This window comes from Nannobrachium achirus (genome assembly GCF_963921795.1).
Source record: "Nannobrachium achirus genome assembly, chromosome: 9".
Lineage (NCBI taxonomy): Eukaryota > Metazoa > Chordata > Actinopteri > Myctophiformes > Myctophidae > Nannobrachium > Nannobrachium achirus.
In genome coordinates, this window is record NC_137818.1 from 44,407,755 (window position 1) to 44,424,766 (window position 17,012).

At 42.7% G+C, this 17,012-nt stretch overlaps 1 protein-coding gene across 1 annotated transcript in view; it reads left to right on the forward strand.

Annotated features, from left to right (window-relative positions):
* Positions 1–17,012, forward strand: part of ajap1 (adherens junctions associated protein 1) — a gene marked incomplete at both ends in the record, with an annotated part of 65,383 nt that overhangs the window by 657 nt on the left and 47,714 nt on the right. The window lies entirely within an intron of this gene.

A 17,012-nucleotide genomic window follows, 5' to 3' on the forward strand; every position in this document is an offset into this window, starting at 1 on the left:
CAGCATCTTAAGTTGTTTGAATTATTGTTCATAACTTGACCCAAACTGGGGACTTGGTCGTGTATAAAGTGACCCTCAGGCAACATCAAGCACATAAGAGGAGATATGGCAAAGTGAAATTCAATGAATTGAGGGATGCCCCACCTTAGACCTTCTCGGGGGTTGCTCTTTCTTGTGCAATCGTGCGGCGCCAATAGGCCTAATTACTTGGATCGAAATGTTTAATGAATGATAATATAAAGTATTCAGGTTCAAGATTATGGATATTATTATGTTGTTGTTGTTTTTTGTTTTTTTTGGCATTATAGGCCTAACTCCCTACACATTTTAGACTACTTTATTTTTGGCCACCACAACACCTGTTCATGTGATGTTGACTGACACTGACATTCATGATGTCTATTTGTTTTATGGTTCATTATTTCCCTAATGGCACTTTGAGATGGAACCTTCCTCAACTGAGACAACAATAGACCCAGTAATAAAGACTAATAATGGCACAATGTGTTATGAGTAGCCTATTTGATTATGTTTACTATAGGCCTATATGTTGATTATTTAAATTTTTATAACGAAACTCCCATGAGGTAATTTGTAACCTAACATTTATAAAGCATGATACATGTCCACACACACACACACACACACACACACACACACACACACACACACACACACACACACACACACACACACACACACACACACACACACACACACACACACACACACAGGCTAATAGTGTGTGACAGTGCAGCTGTGCAGACGCTCACGAGCATTTAGTCTCCATAACTCCAGATGGATTGGTCAGGGCAAAAGAGGAAAAACAATTTCCACATGCAGAATTCTACTGTCATTGTTTGACATGATGCGGAATGCCGTTGGCATGAAAGGCAAGCACTGTCAAGGTTTTGGATCCGTCTTTACCGATAGCCTATTCACATTATCTGCTATCAAATAAAATTGTATTGTTATTCATTGTAATAACATTGATATAATCCAAAATTTGTTTTCAGTGAAATGTGATACTCCAGATAGTTATGTTGAAAAGCGATTTGTCGAAAGAAATGTCCATACTTTATATGAAGAAAGTGTCTAAAGACAAGGCATTGTCTGCTCATCATACTGTGTAGAAAACCAGGTGCCATGGCATTGGTCTATGCCTAAACCTAACCCAAACCCTAAACCTAACCTCAGTAAAAATATGCCTAAACCTAACCCTAAAACCTAACCCTAACTAAATTCGGACTAATGAGATGTAGGACTAATGAGATTTCTGACTTATGGGCAGTCCCCGAAAGCCAGTGACTTATGCACTGTGTTCAGTGTACTGTACGTGTGGAACACTGCTTGCTTGTGAAACACTAATGGAGCTTTTTGGATCATAGCCAAAAAGAATGTGAATACTGTAGTGTTATTGTATGATGTAAAATTTTCCAGTGTCAGTAACACTGACTTGCTTATAAATAAAGGACTCCGTATAGAAAGACTTCACGCCTGAGAAGCTTGGTCAGTCACGAGAAAACGTCTGGGGATAATTGGTTCATACACAGTGCTGACTGCTCAAGCACAAAAACAATGTTCATTATGCAAATAGAAAAGGTGCCTATAGGGAGATAGAGCAACACATTCCTTAAGACAAACAATTCATATAAGTAAGTAAGTAGGTTATAAAAATAGATAGGCTGGACATATAGATACTGTATATACCGGTAGCACAGTATAGACAATACTATATGCTGCCAGCAAATTGTGACAAATGCAATAAACAGTGGCTTGATTCTGATGCTTTTTGGATCCTCAGACTTTGTACTAGATACTCTATATATATAGTTCTAAGTAGACCCAAGGGCTCAGTTGAGACTAATGCATAGGATGTGCAGGAGGAGTGCCCAGAGATATTGATATTTCCTAAAGTGGTGCACACTAGCGTGCTGTACTCTGCCACTGCCCTGGTTCTACATCTGGTGGAGAGTACAGAATATTATTAGGCAGAGGCAGCGAGCTTAGAGAGAATGCGAGATGGCTGGTCGAGTGTTAACCTATTGGGGATTCATTTCTCCTGGGACAGCTGGCATCTCTGAGCTCCATCTTTCATGGATGTCATAGTTTGCGGTTCCCCCCGTGGTGAGCTTGCACAGTGCTGAGGCACACAGGTGATCTTATCACACTTTGGCTGAGACTGCTACAGGAAAGAAAGAGTGAGAGAGAAGGGGCTTAGGTGTCAGAGAGATGTCCACAGCCTCCTGCTGAACATACAGGATTTATTTTACTTTTCAACTTGTTTGTGTGCACATCTAGCACTTACTGTACATGGTGGGTTATTTTGGCTACGGTTTGTGCGGCCACTTTTCTGTCTTTTTAAGACATCTGGGGTTATTGTAACACATCATACAAATGACTGGAATGCTGGTTATAATGGCAGAAACGGCATCTTTTGGCTGTAAGTGCAGTTTTATTTTGTGTGGGTCACATACAGTATGTGTTATAGAATTCTGTGTTCTTGATTTATGTAAACGTTGTATATAGAATGTATTACATGACATAATAACAAAATGGCCTCTATGTGAACCATATTGCTGCAATTGCTCTATGTCCAGAACTGCTGTGCGTTTTGTATTACTAGGGCTTTCACCATGCTCTTAAGTGCATGGGTGGTAGAGGGTCCATCAGATACTCCAATATTCCTGTGATTTAGGTGCAATCTTAATATCTTTCTGCGAGGGTTATTAACTGGGCCTCTCTGGAGCGTCATTAACCTAATTTGCAGTGAAATAGGCTGTGTTGCATCTCTGAGAGTGCCGGTCCTCTGGAGAGGTGTGACTGTAGTGTGTGTACACGTGCACATGCAGAAGCGTGTGTGTGTGTGTGTGTGTGTGTGTGTGTGTGTGTGTGTGTGTGTGTGTGTGTGTGTGTGTGTGTGTGTGTGTGTGCTGGTGAACGCCCTGTATTCAGCAGTCTGTTAAATCCAGAAGGACCTGGGGAGAATGTTCCCGGGGACACACTGCAACAGACAACACTGTTGCATGTGTGTCATACCCTTAGCACAGTGCAAAGACCCATTTTATCTGCACCAATGAATTGTCCAACCCGGTTAGCCACTACTCCAGAACAGGCAGTGTCACTCAAATACACTGTGAGCCACCAACTCACCCTACCTTTCATTTAAAAACGGATAGTTTCTGTTCATGTTTTTTAGAAACAATAGACAAATAAAAAGGCTGACTTTCTTGCTATTACATTCGCAGCATGAGGCCTACACCCTGAGGTGTTTAAAAAACATGAAACATAAAGAATTATCAGTTTTTTTTATTTTGTTTTATATTAATAACACAAAGCACACAGCTTTTGATCGCAGTGGTAGTGGAAGATGCTGAGTGACCTATACAGTACAACAAGTATATACTATACTCCCAGTTGATTGATTTTACTGTGTCTCTTGTGCAGTTGCCAATTTTCTTCATGTTTTGGATGATAATGATAATACGTTCTTCACATATTCCCCAGCACTCTGTGTCATGTAAATCCTGATTTATGCTCCGTCATATGACGACATCATGTGCCAAAAATAGCAGATCTACACAAGCTCACATTGCGCCACGTTGTGAGCTTGTATATCGGTTTTTCTTTGGTGTGCGTACGACAGAGCATAATTTAGCATTAGTTTATGGAGTTCTAACAGACTTGTCCATCACACCATTCCATAAGTAATAGACTCTGTGCATAGCTGTAGTTCCCTTTTCCAGAAGCTAGCTAGCACCTTCTGGAAAAGGGAAGTGCAGTTATGCACAGAGCCTATTACAGACGCAGCGGGTGTCTGGTTTAATGACCAGTGCTTGAGCCTTGCCGATGCCAACATGAGAAGAGAGTGTGTGCTATTCTTTTACCTGGGCACGTCCATCCATAGCCCGGGAGAAGCAGCGAGTGGGGTAGAGCTCATACTTGATTCATGTAGTGAGCTTTTGTTGGATCAATACTGCCTCTACAAAGGATCAGATTTATCAGTCACAGCCCTTTCCACTAACAGGCCGGCTCCAGGCATGGAGGCCACCTCTCAATGGGCCAATTTTTATTTATTTTCTACAAAAAAGACACTTCATAACTGAAAAACAGGATTTGCTGAGTAGAAGTTACCCCTCTAGTCGGGGATCCACATGCCCAAAAGCTCAAGGAACAGGGTTGAACCTGTGATGTTCTGCTGCACTTTTTATTTCTGTTTTATCTATTAGTTTGGTCATTAAGGTCCACAGAATGAGAGGCCTGCTCTGCCGGAAACATCGCGAAAAAAAAGTTATGGACATTTGTATATTCACTGTGCCATTGACTCCACTAGAAATATTTAAAAAAGAAAATAAATCTGCTTTAAGTAGCATGTGAGGGGTCAAATTAGGGGTTCTTCATCATTCTGAATCCATTGCAAGTATTTGTTTTGCATGAAAAACATTCCTTGGACAAAATATTGGCCCCCAAAAACTGTGAAAATCACTTTTTTCCACTTTTCACAGTTTTGGGTGGCCAAAGTCTTGCCCAAGGATTTTTTTCGTGCAAAACAAATGTTTGCAATGGATTCAGAATGATGAAGAACCCCTAGTTTGACCCCTCACATGCTACTTAAAGCAGTTTGTTTTTCTTTTTAAAAAATGTTTTTCTAGCGGAGTCAATGAGACAGTGAATATACAAATGGCCATAACCTTTTTTCGCGATGTTTCCGGCTGAGCAGGCCTCTCATTCTGTGGACCTTAATGACCAAACTAATAGATAAAACAGAAATAAAAAGTGCGGCAGAACACCACAGGTCCTCTCCCATTTTGGCGACTGGATCCCCGGCTACTCACTCTTGATTTAGGTTTGTTGTCAGCAGCTCCTCTATGGTAATTGAAATGGTTTGAGGCCGGGCCCCGTAAGTAAAAAGTCTGACTCAGAGTTAATGTGTAGTGCAGTCCCATCAGTGGGTCTTCTTCCTTGTGCCGTTCCCATGCAGCCCCTCGGAGCCCAGCTTATCTTTGTGTGCATGTGGGTCACGTAATGGAGGACATTGTGCAACGGGAGTAATTAATAGGATGATGCAACACCCTCGGCTATTGCATCGTGAATACCCCCCCACTACCCGACACACATACGCACACGCGCGCACACACACACACACACACACACACACACACACACACACACACACACACACACACACACACACACACACACACACACACACACACACACACACACACTCTCTCTCTCTCTCTCTTTCTCTCTCTTTCTCTCTCTCTCTCTCTCTTTGTGTTTTCCAACAAATTCTGCTCCCGTCACAGAAACATAACAACGCTCCACGGTACACTCGTAGTAGCAGCTGCCACCTCCTCCGCCTTACAGGCAGTGTTTGTGTGTGTGTGCGCATGTGGCCATGTGGGAAGGCTTACTTTTGGAACCTTTTGCACACAACTAAAGCACTTGGAAGATCTCATACAATATTTACCTTCCCAGAGGACTCCACCGAGGCAATCCATAAAGCTGATATCTGGGGAGGAGCGCCATATACTGTCCTCTCCACAGCAACAAACCTACAGCTCACACTTTTCACAGCCACACAACAAGGTGTTGCTGCGATTTGAAAACACTGTCTAGACAGCGATAAATCGAAATAGCATGGTTTGATTTACAATGAAAAGATGTTTGGGTCGATACAGTTGCAGTGGAACACAGGTACATCCCATGTGTCAGATTTTCTCCTTCGCGAGAAAAGGTCAGAAAAAGAGACCATATCTGGACTACGATTGCAATTCTTCGGTATCCTCTCTTTTATGACCTGAAATAACTCCTATGTGGACCTTGTATGTATCAAATGACATGTTGTGGATGAGAATTCGTGGTTCAGGCCCAGTGTTGCCAGATGTACGATAATTATCGTATTTGTACGATAATTTGACTCTGTAGAGTCAAATGGCCAAATGTAAGATAATTGTTAATTTACAAAATTCCCTGGCTGCTGATCTGAATTCCGGTTTGGCTTCTCAAAATAAGCCAGGAAGCCTAGATCTGTACTTGGAGGCATTAAAAGCACCGGTTTTCTTTCAAATACGATTATTCTGAGCCTCCGGTACGACAATTCAACATTTCCCATCTGTCCAGGAGCTGCCGTGTTGTTTGCTATGAGGAGATGTAGTTTTGTTAAACAGACTCCGGGAGGTAGTTTTATGTTATTTCCAATGGAACACTTGAATGAGAGACTGGTTTGGTGTTACACAGCGGGGTCCGGGAGCTAGAGCAGCGAGGTGAGACGAGTGTCAGGGTACACAAAACACAACGTAGACAACAACAAAGGTATTTTGGTCTGGGAGCATTTCAAAAGGAAAGGAGTGTAGACGACAAAGTTGTTTGCAGTATTTTTCTCAAATACAGCAGTGGCATAAGTAACGATGCTCAATGTAGATGATAGATTGCAGATGTGCCATTTTCACCTACCAGTCGGCCCCCTCAAAGAATTTTCTCTGCAGCGAGTCAAACAACAGACTCAGATTAACACGTCATCATGTTGATGGTTCTCAATACAAATGCTCAGCCTACGCAGCTATGGCTAGAGCTCGGTTGTTAGGCACCGCCGCCGACCACTTGTTGAAATGCGGAGATTACGATGCTTGTTTAAATCTGCTGTCTATATCTGTATTAATTATAACAGGTTATGATATGTGATGTGATCACTGATGTGATAAGATAAGATAAGAAAAGCCAGCCCAGAAAAGAAATGTAAACACTGACTTATTCTGTTTTGTCAGTGGAAGTGAAATTGTAACTTTCTTTTTGTACATTATAAACTATGCCTAGAATTGTGCATACTGTAGCTGAGCAGCACGGTTCATCACCTTACTTCAGTAATTAACTAGCCCTTACCCGTTCAAAGATATGAGCTCCGAAATGATGTGCAGTGTGTGGGTTATGGGATGTGCACTGTGCACACAGTATATGAGGGATGGAAAGTAACTTTAACTGGTGCTTGCATGATAATATGTAGGAGCATCAATGTAAGAAATACCCGTTTCGTTTAATGGCTACAGAGATACTGTGTACCGATCTGCATGATTTTTGGACAAAATCTGTAACAGGGCCAGACAACAGACCTCCCCCCCCACCCACCCACCTGCGCGCGCACACACACACACACACACACACACACACACACACACACACACACACACACACACACACACACACACACACACACACACACACACACACACACACACACACACACACAGCTGGTTAAACATGTTGCCTCATGCTAGATGCAGATTAGTAATATGCCTCAAGCTAGATGCAGAATAGATATAGATACACCATAAAAATGCTAATATACAGCATATGATTTGGGAAAGTGACAAACGGGTTTCACAGTTATGTCAGGTGTGTTCATATGCTAATGGTGATGCGATTTCAGATCAATTGCTCCAGCCACTGAGGAGAAACGCTGTGACAGACACTCACTCAGACAGACAGACAGACAGACAGACAGACAGACAGACATTTGGAAAATTATATGTTTGATTGAGTCAGAACCCTGGCGTTTATATTTTAAACCTGATTTACTTTGTTGTGTGCCGTTGTCGCATGCTGAAAAAGCTTGTAGATTTGCAATTTTCGGCACAGGACACCATTTATACTTCATCATATGATGGTATGATGAAGTATAAATCAGGCTAAAGTTATGCTCCTCCATGTCCCCTTTATTCGTGGTTATAGAGCTATCTTCAGTCTGCAGTGTGACTTAACCTAACTCCGGTTTTGGGGGATGTTAATATGCACCCTGTGCCCTCCTCAAACATTAAGTGTCCTACATTCTTGTATGGATTAAATTGCCTTAGACTTCTTAAGCGTTTATGTCTGGCATACTCAATAACAGCTCAGTTTCAGTAGTGATTGGTGGACTTAAATCATTGATTTAAGTCCACCCTCCCTTGGCTGGAGCAGCATCCAGCATGATTTAGTTGCTATAGACAACAAATTAGAAATTATGCTCTGGGAATATATAGCCTAGGCTATATGACATTTCCAAAGTATTTTGCCGGATAGTGGCAGCTTCAAGCTGTGTGTGAGGACATGGGTTGGGTTATATTTGCCCTCTCACTTATTCTAAGAGCTTGAGCACACATAGAGCCCTCCTCTGTTCCAACAAAGGCCTGATTGCAGATTCAACAGTCCCCAAATGGAGACTCAGGGCTCACAGTCCTTCGTTTGACTGGACTTCGGAAACCCTGCTTTACCCCATAAAGCAAATACTTGCACAATTGAATTTCAGCTCGCATAATCACTACCTAGGGGCATGTTCTACTTTCCTTTGAGCAAGTGTAGACCGTTCTCAAATTATTTTATGCATATTTCTTTATTTTTTGGGTTAATGTGAGGAGTATTAAGGTGGTGGTCTTTTTTTGGCCTTCTTTTTCTTTTTACAGAAACAATACCACTATCACACCTTTAATGAACGTTATTAATGATGTCTGTTGGCAAAACCGCACTATATTCATATTCCATGTTTATACCATTCATTTCTGGGAATATTAACGTTCACATTCAAGCAAGACAAAATACCACAGCCCTGTCTAGAATGGCAGACAGCTGTGAGATCTAAACCCACGCAGTGTCCCATCATTTTGTTATTCCTGTAGAGATGATGGAGCCTGTTGGAGCCCGTTGCTAAAATGTCGATCATTTAAATAGTGCACACAAGGAAAAATATAATGAGTCAAAGAGTGTGCCGTAGAGAAACAAAACCAGCACAAGAGGATTAAAATACCAATAGACCGTCTTGCTAATGGCCCATTTTGAATCAGTGCCACAATGAGACACTCACTGGGGATCATTGGAGATAAGACAGGCACTGATGTCTCTGGAGAAAGTCCTAATGTGTTTTTTTTAGTGTTTTATTTTTTGGCTTTAATCAGACCACTGTCACTGTTAGCATTTGATTGTGTGTTATGAATGATTCTAGCCGACATATTCATGTCTCCTCTGATGACATTTTGTCTCCTAAAAATACAGGAAGAAAGTGAATTCATTGTCCATGGAGGTTATCAAGTGATGGAATAATGGTGGATTCCCTCTTATGATCAGTTGCCCGTAGCCACACTATTTCTACCACTTTTTGTGGTCACATGTTCAGATACTAGATTATGATTGGCTTAAAAACCTTGAGTTGGCTCATGGACCCCGCCCACAAAACAATTAATGATTGTCACTAAATAACCTTGCAAGTTACAACTGTGTTTTCTTTCATTTATATGGTAGAAGTGGTAGAAAAGCAATTTACCATTCGAAAGTCGTGGGTTAGGTTTCAGGATTGTCACAACCCTGAAACAGTGGTAAATCAGCCAACAACCCACTCCCTCTCATGGTAAATGGCTTACATATACTTAGTTTACCGGAGTCCCCCAGGGGCCCCTGCTTTTTTTCTCTACGCTCTATAATCCTTTTCAAAATTGCATATAGCACTTGAATATTGATATGAGACATATTGTTCGTTCAGAAATGTCAACGTTCAACATCTTTGCAGAAATATTTCTCGCATTTTGCATTCCTCTGGGGGAGTCCCATTGGCTACCATAAATGCCAATCAATATCTGTGACAAGTCCCTGGCTAGCTTTCTGTTTTTACAGGGAACAGTGTTTCATCAAATGGCATTCTGCTAGCCGTTTCATTGGGGCCTCTTAATGGTCTGGAGAGGAGGAGCGCTGTGCTGTATACGGTGCATGTTCAGACAGGGGATGTTGTGCTGTTACAAACTCTGTTGACGTGGAGGCCAGTTGCCAGATACACTGCTGAATTTAAATGGAGTAATGGAAGCAGCCACCTACCTCATCATTCATAAACATCCAGCGCAGCAGCATTCATCAGCCGTACGTGTGCCAAATCCCTTTCGGTATTTTGTATACTTTGTGACATTTTCAATTTACTTTATCATTAGCCAGTTACTGAGCTTATTGGACTGGAAAGGCAATGCTGCCATATTTTTCAAATGAATAAAATGTTGTTGAGAAGTAGTCCTGCATTTGTAAATGGATGTATATTTCACTGGTAAATTATGCTTTGCTGTTTCTTTCAAACAGCGCATATGATTAGTAAAAGGGGAGATTAGTTCAGTCCACCCAGGCCTTAGGGCTTCTAATAACACTAAGGCAATAATACATCCACAGAGCTTTTAGAAAGGCGTGGAATTACCCCATTAAAACTGGGAAAGCATCTGTGTCAATTTAGATTTTAACCACTTTAACCATTATTTTATATTTTAGCTATTCAAAAACAGCAGATATAACAGCTCATAGAGTGTCACTTTGTGCTGCTCTATGAAGTGGTAGATCTGTTATTTTGAGAAATCTTGATTTGAATATATATTTTTTCGTAAAGCGGAAAGAGCATTTTTAACTAAAATCTTTTTAATTTCGGGGCTCCTTGACATGAAAAGGTTTGAGCACAACATCCTTTTTTCTGTAAAAAAGAAAGAAAAGAAAAGATGATCATTTGCTTCAGTTTTCTTTGAGATACTTACTTTTCTTTCCCTTTAGAGATGCTTGGCGGCAGGTGTCAGACATTACAATGGGGCAATCTCCAGGAGTGCTGCCTTGTAGACATACCTCAGGGAACCTTATAACACGGAGGTGTTGTGATGTGACGAACAATGTATATATATAACACCAACGGACACCCAACGGAACCCTTACAAGTCCATTTTGTTCCATTATTATGTACTCTATACACTCTGAGGATTTGACAGTTAGTGAAGGATCGATCTGGCAGGGCAGAGAAGGCTGCGTGTGGAGACTATTTTGCTGAATCAGCACAGCATCCCATAAAACAGAACGTTATCATCTATTATTTGTCCTAGAAAGAACAACAGTAGATTTGCAACAAACAGCACTTAAGCTATGCACCTCAATCTGTCTGCAGCGGGCATTGTGGATGCCCTACTGTACTAGCAGTTACTTGATCATTTTCATCATTTTGTTTATATATTATTATATGTTGACCTATACCAAGAGGTTATTACTTGCGCCAGCCAGTCAAGCAAGGCCCAAGTACTGTTTTCAGTTTTCATGTTGCGTGATATATATATATATATATATATATATATATATATATACACACACACACACCAAATCTCTTTGCAGATTTTTTGCAGAATGTTCACCTATTTTCACTGCATGGCTGGCAACTCTTCTTCTTTAACCTCATTCAACACTGAAGATAAATAATAGCTTCAAGATATAGTGCTGCTAATTGTATTATCGAACATTGGTATGGGCAGTAATCAGTGTCAGCTTGTGGTTAAAGGTGTCAATTCCCCCGTGGGATGTTGATAGGTATCAAAAGGTTCAAAGGTCACAGTACTTTGTATGGGTCAGCATGCGCATTAGGCGCAACACTGTGAAATACAAGCTCATAGAATTGCTCCTCAGCAGAAAAAGAAATGCCAAATGTCATGTGGGATCACCCTCCATCCCTCCAGCAAGCCTCACGTAATCGGATGTGTTCTTGAACCAGCAGATGATGTGGCCCTTCCGTTATGGAGCCCAGGTTGACTTGAGGCAGTATCCCCTCCTAAACCAGAGTCTACTCTGTTTATGGTTAAGTTACAGTAGTGCATATGGAGTGTGATATGGCATGTAAGCTAATATATAATCACAATCAATTATTGTCACCATCCTATATGTTCAATATCTTCTGTAAACATTTCAGTTGCTTGTCACTTCACCTTTGCGCTCAATGGGGAGGGACAGTCCATTATTATTATTATGGGAGATTTATTTTGTGTGTCCCAAATATCTTGTCATTCTAGGCTTGAGTACTTCTACTGGTGCTTCTACAGAGATAATGTTAAATTGAATAAATACAGACAAATACAGAAGAATAAATGGACCTTGAAGTATACTCTAGGCCTGCAATAGTTAACAATACTAATGATTACAATATTCTTTGTGCCATTTTGTTTAAACTAAAAGCTATAAAAAAAACATGCTTCTCAATTCTTTTCATTCATCAGAAAACGAATCACGCTAATAAAATAATAATAAAATGATTGATAGCTATAGCAGTCCCTAGTCCTGTTATGTGAACCCATCGCTCGCTGTTTCAACACTCTAAATGGAAGGGAGGGGAGAGGAATTGGTGCTGCAGAAAGCTTTTTTAATGCAGCTTCACTTTAATACACTGCCAAACAAGTCAGCTTGACGTCTCCAAAGCAACCAGCACAATCCATGCAGTCTTTTCCCTCAAACTCCCCTCCCTGTGTGTGTGTGTGTGCGTGTGCGTGTGCGTGTGCGTGTGCGTGTGCGTGTGCGTGCGTGCGTGCGTGCGTGCGTGCGTGCGTGCGTTTGTTCTTACCACTTAAACCCCCAAGACACAGTAAATCGGACCTGAGTTGGCACTGTACTTTCCCCTCTATGACAAAAATAGCCGATCTACAAGTTCGCAACGTGTCGCTTTTTGTACAGGTAGCCTACATAAGAGTACAACTGTAAGTAAGTATATGTACATTTTATTTATATAGCACTCCCCACAGAGAGATCTCACACAGTGCTTCACAGTACAAACAGTGAGATTAAAAACAAAACAACATTAAAGCAGAAAAAAGGCTGCGCAATTCATCTCAAGCAGGACAACAAGACCACAACAAGCATGCAAAATAAAAGCAAGCAAGACTTGTGGAAGAACCAGTGGTGTGATATGGATTTTTGAAGTGTGGGTACGCGTGCGCACGGCCTGCTAGTTGCTAGTTGAAATACTGTATTTCAACACACGTGATGGATTTTTTTTAATGTAATTATATTTCTTATTAGTTACTGTAGTTAATTTGTTGTTTTTAATTTAGTTTAAATTAGTTTATTTAGATACCAGTAGATACCAGGCTGGCAGGCAGTAGAATGCAAAGAATGATATTCAAACGTCCTGCTGACTATTTTATTGCGACCGTCAGGTCGCATTTACTACCAAAACCCCACCGGCTGTCTGTCAGTCAGTCAGTCTGTCCGTCATGTCACACTTTTCCCCAACTCATATCTCCGCCACCGTTGCCCTTAGTTGATCCTGGCGATAAGGTCTGAGTCGAGGAATGCTCTCTTCCCTGGTGAGAATTGCCCCTTTATATAGGGCTTGTTTGTGTATTGTATGACATCACGCCACATCATCAGCTGTGGACTCGTCATCGTATCTCCATATATGGCCATCTCCGTATATGGAGATATAAGTCGTCCATGCCCAAGTATGGGCTGGTGAGGTCAGACTTTGTGTGATGCGTAGGTTATCTCCATATATGGAGATTCAACATTCCAGGTGTAACTATGGCTGCCCGTATGACGTGAGAGGTGGAGGTTGTGGATTGGCAGTCTGACCTCACCAGCCCATACTTGGGCATGGACGACTTATATCTCCATATACGGAGATGGCCATATATGGAGATACGATGACATCACAGAGTCCACAGCTGATGATGTGGCGTGATGTCATACAATACACAAACAAGCCCTATATAAAGGGGCAATTCTCACCAGGGAAGAGAGCATTCCTCGACTCAGACCTTATCGCCAGGATCAACTAAGCTTATATAGCGCCACCATCAGGCCGATTTTTTCAAACACATTTTTGGACACTGCCCCAACAGATTTTGCCCTAAAATCACGCAAATCGGTACACAGTATGTCTACACTCATGTCATCAACATGGATCTGTCCCATATAGCGCCACCATCAGGCTGATTTTTTCAAACACATTTTTGTACACTGCTCCTACATATTTTGCCCTAAAATCACGATGCGACCTGGCGGTCGCTTATCTCCCGATTAGGGAGTCTTACTGGTACAGTGTAAATGAGGACGTAGGTGAGGCCTGCTTGCCGAGTATTGTTATGCAAAGCAGCCAGGTAGGGGGAATGAAGCGTGGACACATCGTCACACATCTTGACGGTGCACATGCACGCGCGTGCGTGTGGGGGGCGCGTGCGTGCAGCTTGAAAATAATGGGGACGTCATACCTCTGCGCTCCTACGGCATCTCACCCCTGGGAAGAATGTTCCAAAGTTTAGGAGCTACGGCCTGAAAGGCTTGGTCACCTTTACTTTTTAGTTTAGTGTTGGGAACATCTTACGGACCCTTTGGTTAAGAGAGCAGTCGTTAAGTTCAATCTTTTGCACTTAAGGCGAGCTTTACAGTACATCTCTGCTGACCTCCTCATGAAAAACAGTCATTATTCTGGGTCAGACTCCCTTAAAGCCATATGCTCACATTAAGGGAGCTGGGAAGGGCAAGGAAGGACTGTTCTCATGCCCTCATTTTCTCAATACCTGTTCTTTTTGAGGCAGAAAACGAGTCCACATGACCTGCTCTTGTTCTTCTTTTCTCCTCTGGTTCAAACTCATTTCCATTGCGATGCCAGCCACTTGTTTCTCTAGCTAATATACTCTTCAGGTGTAATGTAGGGTGGTGTTGCTTGTGTGTGTGTGTGTGTGTGTGTGTGTGTGTGTGTGTGTGTGTGTGTGTGTGTGTGTGTGTGTGTGTGTGTGTGTGTGTGTGTGTGTGTGCGCGTGCGTGCGTGCGTGTGCACGCGTCCGTGTGCACGCGTGCGTGTATGTGTGTGTGTATATGATGACGCACACAGGTGGTGCTACCCAGTCAAATCCAGTGTTGATTTACCTAATTGTAACTCAGAGAGTATAATGTAACATAAATATGGTTAAATGTGGTTACATTTTAAAAATCTGTATGTTAACAGTAAGCACATCTGCGGTGGTTGGAGGTCTCCCTTCTCTTCCATTGAGCCAATTGACCAAGCGGGGATTGCCTCTTAGAAAGGTAGAAATGTGTTCAGGGCGATCGGGTGGCGCAGTGATAAAGTACCTGCCCACCACGCAGAGTCAAAGGGTTTGAATTCACCGTGTAGCATCCGGCTCGAGCGTCTCTACGAGTGAGATTGGCCTGTGTTCAGGGAAAAAGAAGCCAGGCGAGGAGGGTGACACTTGTCACTGCACGTAATCCTACAGCCTGGGGGGTGGTGCCTGTCAGTGGGGAACGTTGAGCAGAAGGAGTAGGACGAAAGCTCCACATCCTCCCGGTGGGGGTTCCTCACTGGCAGGTGATGAGCCAGTATAGGGTACTACAGCAGTGGCAAACAGTGGGAGGAATTAATTGGTATAAATTACACCATAGAGGATATGCATCATATGCCACTCAGGATCAGCACCATGGACAGACCGAGTGGCAAAACATAAAGCAGCACGAAGCATTGGAGTTTGGAAGCGCTCCTCCTCACTCCTACTGACACCTCATGACTCCTGCTGACCCCTCGTGGCTCCTACTAACTCTGTTTTTTGCCACTCAGTAGGCGCTCCCACATAACTTCTGGGTACGATGATGTCACGTGCATTGGGGACAAAGGGGGGCAAAAAAGAAATTGCTATACTAGATTTAGAAGAAAAACAAAAACATAAAAGAAATGTGTTCAGATCTCTGCTAGGAAGCTTTACCATGATGCTAACATGACACACTGTATACCTTTGTCAACAAACACGGTGACGAAGAAAGTCCATATTCATTCTCGTGTGACTGTAGTACTGTACAGTGGCATATGACGTAATCCTTGCACTGTAAGCTCATCAGTTGCAGTTGACTGAGCTTTCTATGATGAAGGAGTCACGGGGGCAGATGATTTATGCCTCTCCTGCACGGCCTCACTGTGGAGGTGCTGACATATGGGCGTTTTTTATTTATATTTGGTCATTTATTTACTTCCAGGCCAGGGCCACAGCAGTAACACAACGTCAGCTTGTAATACCTGATTGAACCGCTGCTGCACCGAAACAATAGCAGCAACCTTTACACTCCCCCCGCACGGAGCTATGAATAGAAATCCTCGGTCCTTCACTCTTTCTCTCTGCTTTCCTCTTAACTACACTCATGGGAGCATTGTTGTAATTTGATGAAGCAGTCAAATGGGCCCGGCTTTGCCACTGCTACTGCTGGCGGTGCCGGGCCCGCATGAGGAGTTAGATGAAAGGGGTGGTGTGTCCTTGTTCTGTGGCCTGGATGGGATCACAGCCCCCCTACTACCCCCCCCCCCCATCATCCACCCAGAGGGAGCAGCCTTGTTCATCTCTCTCTCTCTTTTCTCCATCCCTGTCGTTCTCTCAAGGTAATGCAAATGCACACTCCCCATTAAAACCCCCCACATCTATTTTAAGTTCACCCCCCCGCCTCCCCCACGTGTGGGCCGTGCTCCGGGGCAGGCAGAATCAGGAAAGGGAAAGGAGAGAAGTGGAATGAATGGAGGAGCCACACATTGCCCAAGCACACACACACACACACACACGCACACGCATGCGCACACGCACACGCGCACACACACACACACACACACACACACACACACACACACACACACACACACACACACACACACACACACACACACACACACACACACACACACACACACACACACACACACACACACACACACACACTCAAATTGTCCAATATGTGTTAGTGCTCTCTGTCGATCTTGCAATAGAGCTGGCACTGTATTAGCTAATCTACCGTACAAGTGATATGTCGTGAGCTTGTAGATCTGCTATTAAAAAATAGCAGATCTACTAAAAAATGTCTCTCTCTCTCTCTCTCTCTCTCTCTCTCTCTCTCTCTCTCATAATTTGTTAGTGCTCTCGGTCAATCTTGCAATGGAGCTGGCACTGTATTAGCTAATCTACCGTACAAGTGATGTGTCGTGAGCTTGTAGATCTGCTATTAAAACATCTCTCTCTCTCTCTCACTCTCTCTCTCTCTCTCTCTCTCTCTCTCTCTCTCTCTCTCTCTTTCTCTCTCTCTCTCTCTCTCTCTCTCGCTCTCTCTCTCTCACAGTATTTTCGACTTCTTGAACATTTTTTAAATCATCGTGCCCAAAATATGGAGCCAAACAGGGATGCTATGGTGAAAGTGGTTAAGTGCATGAGTGCATTAAGTGTATGATTCTAGTAAGTGATGCA